Source organism: Lepisma saccharinum, chromosome 14, assembly GCF_977018435.1.
Source record: "Lepisma saccharinum chromosome 14, izLepSacc3.1, whole genome shotgun sequence".
Taxonomy (NCBI): Eukaryota; Metazoa; Arthropoda; class Insecta; order Zygentoma; family Lepismatidae; genus Lepisma; species Lepisma saccharinum.
This window is the reverse complement of record NC_139242.1, coordinates 60,837,391-60,851,062: the sequence shown is the minus strand read 5'-3', so window position 1 is coordinate 60,851,062 and position 13,672 is coordinate 60,837,391.

The window sequence follows — 13,672 nt, the reverse complement described above, 5'->3', positions numbered from 1 at the left end:
TGTGGTCACGCTTCACGCTTCAGGGAAGCTACAAGTGGGTCACCATTCTTCCGGAACTCGTCAACGACTATAATCACACGGTGCACGGAACGATAGGCATGAAGCCAGCTGACGTTACCAAGTCCGACGAGCAGCGATTAATTTCCAGCGTTTACTGTCCAAAGTACACGCCCACGACAAAAAAACCTAAATACAAAATTGGAGACCAGGTGAGGGTCAGTAAATTGAAGCGAACGTTCGACAGGGGTTTCACACGAAACTGGAGCACGGAACTTTTTACCGTGGTTCGAGTTCTACCCGGGAACCGTCACACGTATATAATAAACGACAGTGGCGGTGAAATTTTATTGGGACGCTTCTACGAGGAGGAACTCTCTAAAACTAAATACCCCGACACGTACCTTATCGAAAAAGTTTTGCGTAAGAGAGGCGGCAAACTTTTGGTGAAATGGCTGGGACTTCCGGACACGAGTTGGATCGATTCGAACGAAGTGATTCTATGAGTGCGTGGAATGTCGTGAAACGTCTACCTGATTCGGAAAATCAAACGAAGAAAAGGAACGGCGAATTGCTCCCCGACAGCATACGATGTCTGATCGTAGGACCTTCGGGGTGCGGAAAGACGACACTGCTCATTGATAATTTTATCCTCTCACCCAATTGGTTAGACTGGGAAAACAGACACCTCTACGTATTTTCGAAAAGTCTCGAACAACCGAAATACCAGCAACTTATGAAACTGTACGAGGGACTGGGCATTGCAACTTTCGCATCTGAAATCATTCCACTGGACGATTGTCTCGAGAATTCCGTTGTGGTGTTCGACGACATGATCTTGGAAAATCAAAACGAGATTCGTAATTTTTTCACTCGAGGTCGTCACAAAGGATTGGATTGTTTCTACCTGGCACAAACTTTTTCCAAGGTTCCGAAACAACTGCTACGCGACAACGCTAATTTCATATGTTTGTTTCGACAAGACCACACCAATTTAAAACACGCACACGATGATTACGTAGGGGCTGACATGAATTACAATCTATTTTCTAAATTCTGCTCCCACTGTTGGAACAGCGACGATTTCGGATTCGTGACCATCGACATGACTCGAAAAGCAAACCATGGAAAATATAGGAATAAAATAAACGTTTATCTAGACGTCTCAAAGGCTAACAAGAGGAAAATTTCAGATTTGCAACAAGAAGAAAATCCCAAGAAAAAATCAAAAGGTCGTGAGAATCTAAAAAAATAAAATTTGAAAAACGTTCTTTTTTTTCAAACGTCTGACAAGCATATATAAATAACCATTACAACAAAAAGTGAGTGTTAGAAAAAGTGGATAGTCTCAAGCGGGTGACAGCAGAAAACTACGAGAACCGAACGTATAGGCTGAGAATTCGACGTTTCAAAAACGTTTCAACGTATATAGAAAAATGTCAAAACGTCAATTTCAAGAAGACGAAAATCTCAAGTTGCGGGAATACCTCGTGAAACGCTTCAAAGGTTGGAAATCCGAGAATCGCGGATCCTACGAAGAGAAGAAACGTCAAGATAAACCTGTGATCGACGCCATCAGCGGTCTAGGTAAAGAAATTAAAAGTGTCACGGAGCAAAATAAAAATTTGATCAACGAACTCGTACCGCTCGCAGCTAAAAGTTACACCGTACCCACGCCCATTTCGAGCATTCGTTCGACACCGTTCGAACTGAAGGACGTACCGACACGACGTCGAGCCATAGGTAGCACGTCGTCGTCGTCTGTGGATAAGATCGAGTTGGGACCTCTGGCACGAGACTACCTGAGCACGGGGAAATTCGACAAGGATGAGGTGTTCGGTTTGTATCCGAGCATGGAAACCAACGAAGGCGGCGGTGTGGTTTGGAAGATTGGGAAATCGAAGGTGAGCTTCGAAGGCAACGACATTAAAGTCAATTTAGGCGAGAAGGATAGTTGGACCAGGTATCCGGGTACGGTGGGAGTAGTGGTAGTGGGCCGGTTGACGGTCATCAAGTGAGGATCAAAAAAACCTCAAAAACTCACTTTTTCTCCACGTTCTGCGACTCATTTATTGCGCTGACGATGTTTTGCAGCGAAGAAAACAGCAGCAAAACATCAAAAACTCACTTTACTCATTTGAGGATCACCAAAACCTCAAAAACTCACTTTTATTAATTGAGGTTCACCAAAACCTCAAAAACTCATTTTCTCTCCACGTTCCGCGCCTTCATTTGTTGCGTTGACACAGCGTGATGAGTAAATAATGTACTCTCTCATCCTTGAAGGATGAATGCATTTTATCTTAATTTTCCAAGTCCCGGTCAAATGTTTATATATCGTGACCTTTGTAAACCTACCTCTCTCTCGGGAACGATGTGTCGCACACACACATATGCGCGCCTGCCTGTATTGTGACGCAAGCACATCTAGAAAAACTACAATTTTGTTCCCTCTCCTCTCTGCGTGTGCTATCAATGTTGACACAATGACACAAATTCAACAATACGTAGGCCTTGGGACGACGGAAGTTATACTTCCTGGTTGTTTTTTTTTTCAATAGCCGAACGATGGAATTCCCTACTGACGTATACAATTTGTTTTGTTTATATTTCAATACACATGATGCTTAGGTTACAGCAGGTTGTTAACATCAGCTCTGGCAACTGTTGAGAAATAGTGAAGTCAGTTAACAGCATAGGTAGCAGTGATGCGATGCGATGCATTAACTTGTGAATTTTCGAACTCGCAAAATGATGTGGCTGAAATGTAGGGGAAGAATGTTCTAGAGAAGATTGTCTCGGATTTCTATTGGTCCACGTTGCGTTGGCTAACATTTCACTTTTGACCTCATTAGAAAACCGTATAAAACTTAAAGCGCTGGTGTAGAAAGTTCTATTTCATTTTGAACGTCAGTGAAGAGCATTTCCGCAGGATTTTCCAAAAGTAAGTAACTTTGTTTCTTAGCTTGCATGAGTTGGCTTTGATTTATAAGTATGGCATTGCTTTTGTTGAGTTGATTCTTGAAACTAGCCAAACAGATATAAGAGATTGTGGAAGGAAGGTAACTTCCTGAAAAACCAAACAGCTCTTATGTATTGTGGAAGAAAATATACTCACAAAACATGCAAAAAGAGAGAGAATATAGAAGATGTTTCATGTCTCTCTCTGCTTTTATATATTTGAAGCATGCATCTTGGTAGCTGGAATATTTTTTTCTTCTGTGTGCCGTTGTTGGTAGGTAGGAAATATGTGTGCGGGGCATATTTCAAAAAAATAAATGTGTTAAATTGTTAGAGGAAGGCAAGAAAAAAAATAGAGGAGAGTTGAGTGTTTTTTTTTTGATATCTAGTGGAAGTACTGATTGATTGATTGAGTTAGTGTTTTTTAAGTCCACTTTATGCACAGTAAGGCTAATCGGGACTGGACCTACAGTTTCAAGAACCACTTATGCCTCCACCGGGTATCGAACCCTTGATTACAAGACAACGATGTTATCGCTGCGCCATCGCAGAGGCTAGTGGAAGTACTGATTGATTTGATGTTTCAAGTCCACTTTATGCACAGTAAGGCTAATCGGGACTGGACCTACAGTTTCAAGAACCACTTGTGCGGGTATCGAACCCGAGATCTCTTGATTACAACGCTACCGCTGCGCCATAGCAAAAGCTAGTGGAAGTACATAGTTATTCGAATCTTATTTATTTAAAATATTTAGTTTTTTTTTATGCACGCTTATTGATTTTAAACCTAAAATTAAATAAAATCCGGCAATTATATCCAAATATACTTATGGCTACAACGAGCATTCGCAAAAAATAGCTTGAGATTTTTTTTTGCTACGTAAACAAAATAGCCGACATGCCAAATATGAACTGGTTATATAGATTTGAGAGAGAGATGGATAGGAAAAAAAAAGTTAATTAAAATTTAATTTCATGATTGCAACACAAAACTTAATGATTGATTGATTGATTTAGTTTATTTTAACTTAGCGTTTTGTGCCTCTTGGCTAATTTGCGAAGATGGGGATGAGTGATGAAATGGATGAAAATGGACATTCACAAACAACCAAGCCCGACCGGGATTCGAACCCGGGACCCTTGGCGTTGCAGCGCGATGTGCTAACCACTCGGCCACAGGGTCGGGCAAGTACTGGTATATACATAGACCAAAGTTACATGGTTCTAGGTCCCATAGGAGCCAAGAAAATCAATGTCTTGGAAAACGTCTTTAGACAAATATCTTAATCTTTAAGAAAGTCGACTTCCAGTATCTCAAGATGTTACTTCCGGTCTGTCAAGAAAATTTTCTTAAGACAAAAATCTTAAGACGTTTTCCAAGACATTGATTTTCTCGGCTCCTAATTGAGCTAGGATGATGATTTTAGGTTTGTTGGATAGGATTCGACGAGAACTATTCGACTAGCAAATAAAATCGATTCCACCCCCTCAAGTTTCGGAAATACAGATATTTTTTTATTTTTTTTGAGAAACTTGATTTGCCGGCTTAGTTTTTACTCTAATTCGAAAATTTTAATAGCATTCGATACAAAATTAGAAGTACTCTACAACCTATTGGAGGGATGATGACTAGTGCCTGCTGTTTTCGAGTTATTTTGGATTAAAATTTCAAGATGTAATTTCTAAGATGTTTTGTAATTCATAAACTATGGGTTGTAGGAAAACGATTCTTGCTCTATCTGCTATTGCTCGACGAATACTATAAACATAAACAAAGCTTATGGTTTAATTTTGAAAAAATGGCGACCTTAAAATAACTCTGTTTTCTGAAATTATGATTTATACTTCATACGCCAAGAGGGCTGAGGCTTAGAAAAAAAAAAGTTTGTTTGGTAGAATTATGTACACATAATATTTTTGTGTTTTCTATACACAAGCTTAATTATTTTTTTTTCCAATTATTTACAGGATTCATTAAGAAGCAAGAAGTAGCATATACATAAATAGCACACACCAAACCCAGCACCATCGCGAATTAGCCTTCCAAGGTTTTTTTTTTATTGCACAGCATTTATTTTGTGGCACTCTACTATATATATAACATAACATACCCCACAAATATTATTTTTTTTCAACAAGATGCAATCGGTACAAATTTGCCCCACTTGTGAAACTGGTGTTTCAAGGAAAAATTTCCAAAGGCACTGTCGTACCTGCGTACCTGGTAAGCGTGTGACCGCTACAGAACCATGTCCCAGGTGCGACAAACATATTACCATTAATAATTTGAAAAGGCATATAACATCATGCAAAGTCGTCGTCGGAGCACCTGTTCCACAACCGTCGACCAGCTCGACCAAGAGGAAAGCCGAAGCCGACTCGCCACCATCCGCTAAACGTGTTAAGCCTATGGCGAAAGCGAACCAGTCTGCTTTCGAGCGTTTGTTAGAGGACTTTGTCCTCACTTCAGAGGGCTCATGCGACGTGCGTAGCTTTTTGGAGAACATGCAAGCCAAAATTATTTCCATCCTCAGCGATGCGCTTGCAACGCACTCCACCAAATTCTACGCATCGCTACGTTGCCAGTACAAGAAGCCGTCTGACGAAATTTACAGCTTCTGCCACAACACCAAGGCGAAGACGCTGCATCTGGCGGATGTCGACAACCTCGAGGTCATCTACAACAAGTTTGCCGAGGAGCTGGTGGCAAAGCAGGAGGAACATCAAGCGAAGGGCTCGGGGGGTTCGCTCTGCGGCGAGCCTCACGAACTGTGCGTCAAACTTTGCAAGTTTGTGCCTCTCTCCACCTCCAGCTACGTCCCCTTACCACCTACCATTGCGGCAAAGAAGGCCGTCCTGAACATTCAGAACAGTGACGCCAAGTGCTTTCTCTGGTCGGTGCTTGCGGCGTTACACCCTGTCCAATGGAAAAATAATCCACGCCGAGTTAACCACTACCTACCCTACGAGCCAGAGCTGGAAGATGCGATGGCTGGGATCGACTACCCGGTGGAGGTCCCGGACATTCGCAAGTTCGAGGCCCGTACACGCAACCCTCGGTTGGCCATCAACATTTACGGTCTCACTGACAAAAATGTGGTGTACCCTATCCGGGTGAGCGACGTAGACGACGATGGTGCGCAGGAAATTCACCTTCTGCTCATCAAGGACGAGACCCATCACCACTACACCCTCATTCGCTCCCTCTCTCGGCTTGTTTCGAGCCAAACAAGCAAACACGAACACCACAAAGAAGTTTGTCGCAGGTGCTTGTCTATTTTTGATAATCGAGAACAGCAGGATTATCAGCGCATCAGAGGTCCCAACATCGCTGCCGAGAAGCTCGCTAACCACAAACTTTATTGCAATGCCAACGAGCCGGGTGTGGCAGTCTTGCCCAAACCTGGTACCGTGGAGCGTTTCCACATGCACGGTGCCATGGTGGAGCACCCCGCTATCATCATCGCAGATTTCGAGGCCTTCCTCAAACCCCTGTCTACTTGCTATCACGATCCTGAAGTTTCTTCCACCACCCCTTACCAACTCCACGAGGCCTCGAGTTACGCCTACGTTGTGGTGCGACGAGACCAGCACATCGCCCCCGAGCCCTACGTGTACCGTGGTCCCGACGCAGCCAAACACTTCCTCGAGAGGATGGTTGTCGAGGCCATCGAGATAGGGAAGGTACTGTTGGCCCCCAAGTCTATGCTCCCACTGTCTCCCGACGATCAACGTAGACACGACGAGGCCATCGCTTGCCCTGTCTGCGTCGAGGAGTACACCGCCAACAACGGTAAAGTTCGCAATCATGACCACTTCTCTGGAGATTACGTAGGTCCTTGGTGCAACGGATGCAACCTTATGGCCCGGGACCCGCAATTTATCCCGATCTTCTTCCACAACGGCTCGGGGTACGACTTTCACCACCTGATCAAGCATCTTGGGTACGATAACGAGGGAATCAACGTTCTCGCCCAGAACGAGGAGCGTTACAACAGTGTGAGCAAACGAGTGTCGATCCCGGGATCACGCTCTACCGTCGAGCTTCGCTTCCTCGACTCCCTGAGGTTCCTCCCGGCAAGCCTCGATGCTCTCGCGGGGAAGCTTAGCGGCGAGCAAATACTCATCACCTCTGCAAACTTTCCGAACGTGGACGCCGGTCTCTTCAGGCGTAAGGGGGTCTACCCCTACGAATACGTCACAGACCCTGCCAAGTTCGCGGAGACGTCGCTACCTCCCCAGGCGAAGTTCTACAGTCAGCTACGAGGCTCGAACATCACCGACGAAGAATATCACCATGCTCAGTCCATGTGGCGCGAGCTGGGTTGTCGAACTCTCGGGGACTACCACGATGCGTACCTCAAACTTGATGTGACGCTCCTCGCTGATGTGATCCAGGTGTTTCGTGCAACTGCGAAGACCATCTACAAGCTGGACCCTGCATACTTCTACAGTCTTCCCGGACTGGCATGGTCGGCCATGCTTCTTGTTACGAAAGTCAGGCTTGAGCTTCTTTCGGACGTGGACATGATGCTGTTTGTGGAACGTGCCGTGCGGGGTGGAATGGTCCAGGTGTCGCAGCGACACTCGCACGCCAACAATCACCACATGGCCACCGGTTACGACCCCTCACAACCGTCCAGCTACATCATGTACACGGACGTCAATAACCTCTACGGACACTCCATGATGCAGCCACTCCCCTTTAGAGGCTTCGAGTGGGCTGATCCCTCCAAATTTGACGTTGAAGGTTTCGCCGATGTGGAATGCGGATTTTTTGCCGAGGTGGACCTTGAGTTCTCCGAGAAGCTGCAGGATTTGTTCTGCGATCTTCCGCCAGTCCCGGAATTCAAATGCCCGCCTGGCTCGAACCAAGCAAAGCTCGTCATGGACTTCGAGCCCAAAGAGCGTTATGTCCTGCACTACCAAAACCTCCGGTGGTTGATGAAGCAAGGGGTTACCGTCCGCACAGTACATCGAGTTTTGATGTTCGAGCATTCTCAATGGTTGAGGCCATACATCGAGCTCAACACCAAACATCGCACAGTCGCCACTTCTGATTTCGATCGCGATTTCTTCAAGTTAATGAACAATGCGGTGTTCGGGAAAACTATGGAGAATGTGCGAAATCGTGTAGATGTGAGGCTAATATCAAACAAAGCACAATGTCGCAGGCTCGTAGCAAACCCGTTATTCAAATCGAGGACCATTTATAATGAGCAGCTTGCTCTGGTGCATATGAGGAAGAACGAGGTGATGCTCAACAAGCCAATTTATGTTGGTGCCTCAGTATTAGACCTGAGCAAGCTGCACATGTTTCAAATATATTATGGGATACTACGCCAGCACTATAACGACAATATCAGCCTACTCTACACGGACACAGATAGTTTGATGTACCACGTTCGCACGGACGATGCATATAGGGATATAGCCACGGTACCAGCTTTTGTGAACCTCTTTGATACGTCAGGCTATTCCCAGTCGAACCGATACAAAATCCTGACTCCCAACAAGAAGGTGCCTGGCAAACTCAAAGACGAGAAGGACGGTGATGTAATTCTCGAGTTTGCCGGTCTTCGCGCCAAAGCCTATGCTATTCGGGCAGAAGGATCCATCACGAAAAAGGCTAAGGGTGTGGGCAGGCAGGTCGTCCAAGAGTACCTCAAGTTCGAGGATTACGTCAAAACCCTTCAAACTAGGACGTCAATTCCAAAAGTGGAGCAGCGCATCCAGAGTGTCGACCATGTGCTGACCACCAACCAGGTGAGAAAGGTTGCCCTGGACGCACGCGACGACAAGAGGTGCGTTCTGAAATGTGGGATTCACACGCTCCCGTGGGGCCACCATCGTCTAGAAACTAGTAAGATATGCCTCAAATGTAGTAAATAGTATGTATGTATGAAAAAAAAACAACAAACAATTTATGTAACAGAAGTTCTAATTTAATATAGCCAAGATACTAGAACAATAGTGTTTATCATCAAATGAAAAAAAACAAAACAGGTGGAGGTTTGGGATTTTTAGCGGGACTAACTCCCTGCCGCGCCCTACGGGGTGAATATGGGGCACACGCAGGGCCAAAGGGGAAGTTCCTTTGTGCGTTCAAGTGTGATTTATTTCTAAAATGCATCAAAATTAATTTTTTTATTATTTTTTTTGTTCCAGATTATTCTCACAAATGTAAGAAGGTGTTCCTCGCAGTACATCCTAAACATTGCGTTGCAAGTTAATCTAATATTTGAACCTACGGTCAGTATAATTTTTTGAGAATTATGTGATTTTTTTTCTTGTACTTAAAACTGTTCGGTCACTCTTTCATTCTTGACATCATACACAAAAGACTTCTCTGCAATCAGGATGACGCTGCACAGAGTATCGGCAGGTAGCGCGTCGTGGAACTCGCAGACGACCTTGATGTTGGTGCGATCGTTGACTACCACCTGCTTCCTTTTTGTGGTGTTGATGACGAACATCGGCCTGCGGATTTTGAATTCGCTGGGAGTGTAGTACATGTCGACGTTTCCCTCTGTTACTCTCTTGTAAGCCGTGTAAACTTCGTAAAGTTTGAGGTAATCGTCTTTGGTTATGTCCAGGTTGTAATTCTCGCGCGGGAACACTTCGTTCCTGCCATTCTTCAGATAAACGTTCTTGATCTTGCAGTCGTCGAATTTACTGCAATCTTTTTCCTGATTGTTATCGCGCCCGGTCTGAAAGAGTACAATGACGAAATCTGGCATGTCGAACTGTATGTTGTTGAACTGAGTCGTCACGTCGAATTCCATGTGACTTCCCGACGCCAACTTCTGCACGCACTGGTAACCGTGAAAGTGAATCGGCACCTGTGGACTCTTCAAGATCTCCGCTTTGTACTTGAGGGCGTAGTTCGTTTCGTATTCCACGATCGGCACTCTCAACTCCATGCTCCGGATGATGCACTTGGCTGCTTCGGGTAAAGTGTTGGCTATCGGCGTACCGTCTGCGTTCAAGTTGGTGTATCGCATCAGTGCGTCGTTGTCGTTGGCCGCTCTTCGAAACGTGACCCTCACTCCTCCCTTCCACATGATCTCCTTGTAGTCCGAGAAGAATCCCGGCAGCAGACGCATGGGAAAGAGCACCGTGTGATTTCTCGTCGATATTTTGGTCCCCGCTTCGAAACCTCCCGCCTGATAGTATGCCGCGTCCGTTTTGGATAATTTCAATGTCCCCACCGCCGTCGACGTGATGCCTGGATAATCTATTCTGTCGATGACGGTGTTGTGTTTCTTCACCTCCACCTGCGAGAACAGGTGAGGCACGAAGTTGTCCACGAGTATCAAATTGGCATTGGGCGGAAACGCTTCTCCGCTTTCTTTCTTCACCACGTCGAATTGAAGGTAGAGGTCCGCTCTGTGAGGATGAACGAACCCATCGCCTACGTCCACGTCGTATTCGATCTCCCTGTTCGCTTCGTTGAGATTGGCGAACGTGCGACGGTTGGGAGGGAAAGATTGCAATTCGTAACTTTCGATTTGCTCCATTTTCACTATGTGTGTTATTTATTATACGTTGATCTCCACGATGGCAGTGGTCGTTGCACCTGCGAAATCCACCACCTCTCCTTTCTCGTTCGTCACCACCAACTCTATGTCGTCTATGCGGTTGCGACATACTGGAAAATAGATCGGCGAAGAGGGTGTGTAGATGATCGGTTCCATGAACTCGGAACTGGGTTTGAAAGTGGCTATGATTCCCGTCTGCTTGTGACTTCCTAGTAATCCGTCCGAGGATTTCGTGATAATGCCTTCCGCCACGTTGCAGTGAACGTTTAGAGTCTCTATGGCTAGAAATTTAGGAATGTTGCTTGCCGTGTGTTTGATGCCAGCTTCGAGTTTGGTGTCGTTCTCGAAACCTAAAAGTTCTCCTATGGTGCCCAGGTCCACGGTCTCCGTCGCCGACACGATTTCCACTCTGTGCGTGACCGAATTTTGAGAAAGGTACGTGTTTTTGGGTAATTGAGCTTGCAAAGTGGAAAGATTGTATTGGCCTGGCGTGACGACGATGTGTTCGCTTCCGACGCTAATTTTGTTGTTGTGCTGCGTGACGTTAGGTATGAGGTACATGCTGTAGAATGCACGCAGAGCCACGGATTTAGGATAGACGATGTCGTCGTGCAGCGTGAGTTTCAAGATCGAAGATTCGCTCGTGAGATGGAACACGCCCATCGTGTTTCAGGTTCCACAATGCTTTCTGGAAATCTTCGATCGTAGGCTTATTTATTTTAGAGAGAAACGCGAGCATGGAGAGACAGAGATGACCGCAGTTCTCGTCTCCGAAATTTTGAATGCGTTCGTCGTTGTAGTATATAGAAGTTTTGTTCGCTTTCAGATAATGGTCTAAATTTGTAGGTGGAACACCTCCGAAAGAATCGAAAACGAATGCTTTATTATTTGCGTTGTGGTAACATATCCAATGCGTGCCTGGATTTTCTTGACTGTCCAAGTTGACTACGCCGCATTCTCTTCTTTTAACGGTTGAAGGTAACGAGTCGGACATGAAAACTCCTCTGAAGTTTTTGATTCGTAACGGTTCGATCAGAGATTCAATGTCTCGGTTGGTGAGTGCTGCTGTTTCTTTTTTTAAACTTTTTCATCACGCCCTTCCCTTTCTTCTCCATGGCCAGATTATGACGTTTCTGTTCTTCCAATTCCGCCTTGTTCTTCTTCGAGTCGATGACGGTTTTCGCGATGGCGGCGCTTCCGCCAGCCAAACTTCCAACGGCCCCCAATGCTGCCAGGATGGCCGGGATGCTGAATATGAAACCTCCGATCTTTTGCTGTTTCCGCGAACGCTGCAAACGTCTCAATTGTGGAGTGCTGAGAAGCAATTTCATTCCGTGTCCTTTCGTCAAGCAAGAACGTTTCTTCTCGCGTTGTTTCTTGGTGAGTAACCCATCGAGGGCACCTAGATTTTTTAGATTGGAGTATGGTATCTGGTACACGACACCCTTGGGCTTCATGTTGATGCTCTCTATATATTTTTTTTTCACGGTATGTTATTTATATATATAAATGTTCTGAGATTTTTTTTGTTTCCCTCTCGTGTAATTTTTTTTAAGGTATGTTATTTATATATATAAATGTTCCGAGATTTTTTTGTTTTGTGTAATTTTTTTTTAAGGTATGTTATTTATATATATGTATGTTCCGAGATTTTTTTGTTTCGTGTAATTTTTTTTTCAAGGGGTGTTATTTTATATATACTCCGCACAGCCGTTACACAAATTCTATTACGTGCTTCGTTTTCTTACCAAGAAGTTCCTTTGTCCCCTTGTACACGATTCGAGTTTTGTTCTCGATTAAGATAGATAGCTTCTGGTCGGATAACATGTTAGCATATCGATCTGGTAAAAATAGACTGTATTGTGCGTTGAGCAACAGACGCACCTTGGGACCATACTGGGTAGAAACGATTGAACCGGAAGTTATTGTGTAAGGTTTGTCGACTTCCAATTCCTGAATTTTTACATATTCGACTGACAAATTTAGCATTTGTTTTAATGCTTGGAGATCACTCATTTTTTCAGTCGTCATATCGAAGAGAAATTTCAGTGTGTGTTAGAGAAATTTAATTTTTTTCACAATGTGTGTTATTTATATATACCGAAGATTATTTTTTTTTCACGATGTGTGTTATTTATATATCAAGTTTTGACACGTATATATATTATTATTATTTTTTTAACAGAGGAAGAAAGTTCGTGCTTCGGAAAACGCGATGATGTGCGTGATGATTTCTTCCGTCTCCTGCTTCGACTTATGCCAATCATCCGTGTATCGTCTTCTTCCCTGCCTCGCCTCGTGCAGTTCATCTAACCTATCGTTTAATTTTTCCCCTGCGGCCGAAAGAAGAGTGTCGAGATCACCGCACCTCATGCCACTGATCTCACGAAGACGGTCCTTGACAGTCATTTCACAAGGGATGCGAAATTCCGGCGTTGATCTCGCTATGATTAAAAATTTATTAACATCTCTGTTTACTGCCTGTTTAAAAATTTTACATAGCAGTTCGTGCGGCAAATTAGTTATACGAGTCATGATGTTTTTTTTTTACTGTATGTTATTTATTTACACACCCCACCCAAATTTTTGTTTCGTGTTCATGGCGATGGTGGTGCCCAGTGCTGCAACTCTTTCTCCCAGCGAAGCGTCTCTGCTGACGAATCTTTCGAAAGCTGCGTGCTCCAATTTCTTGTCTGCTTCGTGACGTGCATCCAGATCCGTCTGCGTGGTGTTGTAGGCGATGTCGTGATCTTTGCATGCGGCGTCCAACGGATTCACACCCTTGTCTCCTCTCTCCAATCTTTTCTCGAGTTTGGTACCCGGTCCGCAGTACTGGTAGCCAGGTAAATGCATCTCGAAAGGTAACTTGTTGATGATGTCGTTCACGAGTCCCTTTCCTTCGGCCACTTTCCAGAATCTCGGAGGCAGCGTGTTGATGATTTTGATGAGGTAACCTATGCCCTTGTCGTCGTGCACGATGAAGTTGGAAAGTTTCGTGCTGATCATGTCCACGATGCCAACCTTCTCGTTGTAGAAATTACGATTGCCTGCATTCTCCTCTCCTGCAATAACCAACAACCTGTCTATGAGTTTTCTCACGTCGTCCACCCAAACGAATTCTTTGGGTAACGTGTTGTAGAGTTTGACGCCGCTGCCTGTTTTGACCTGGTTCC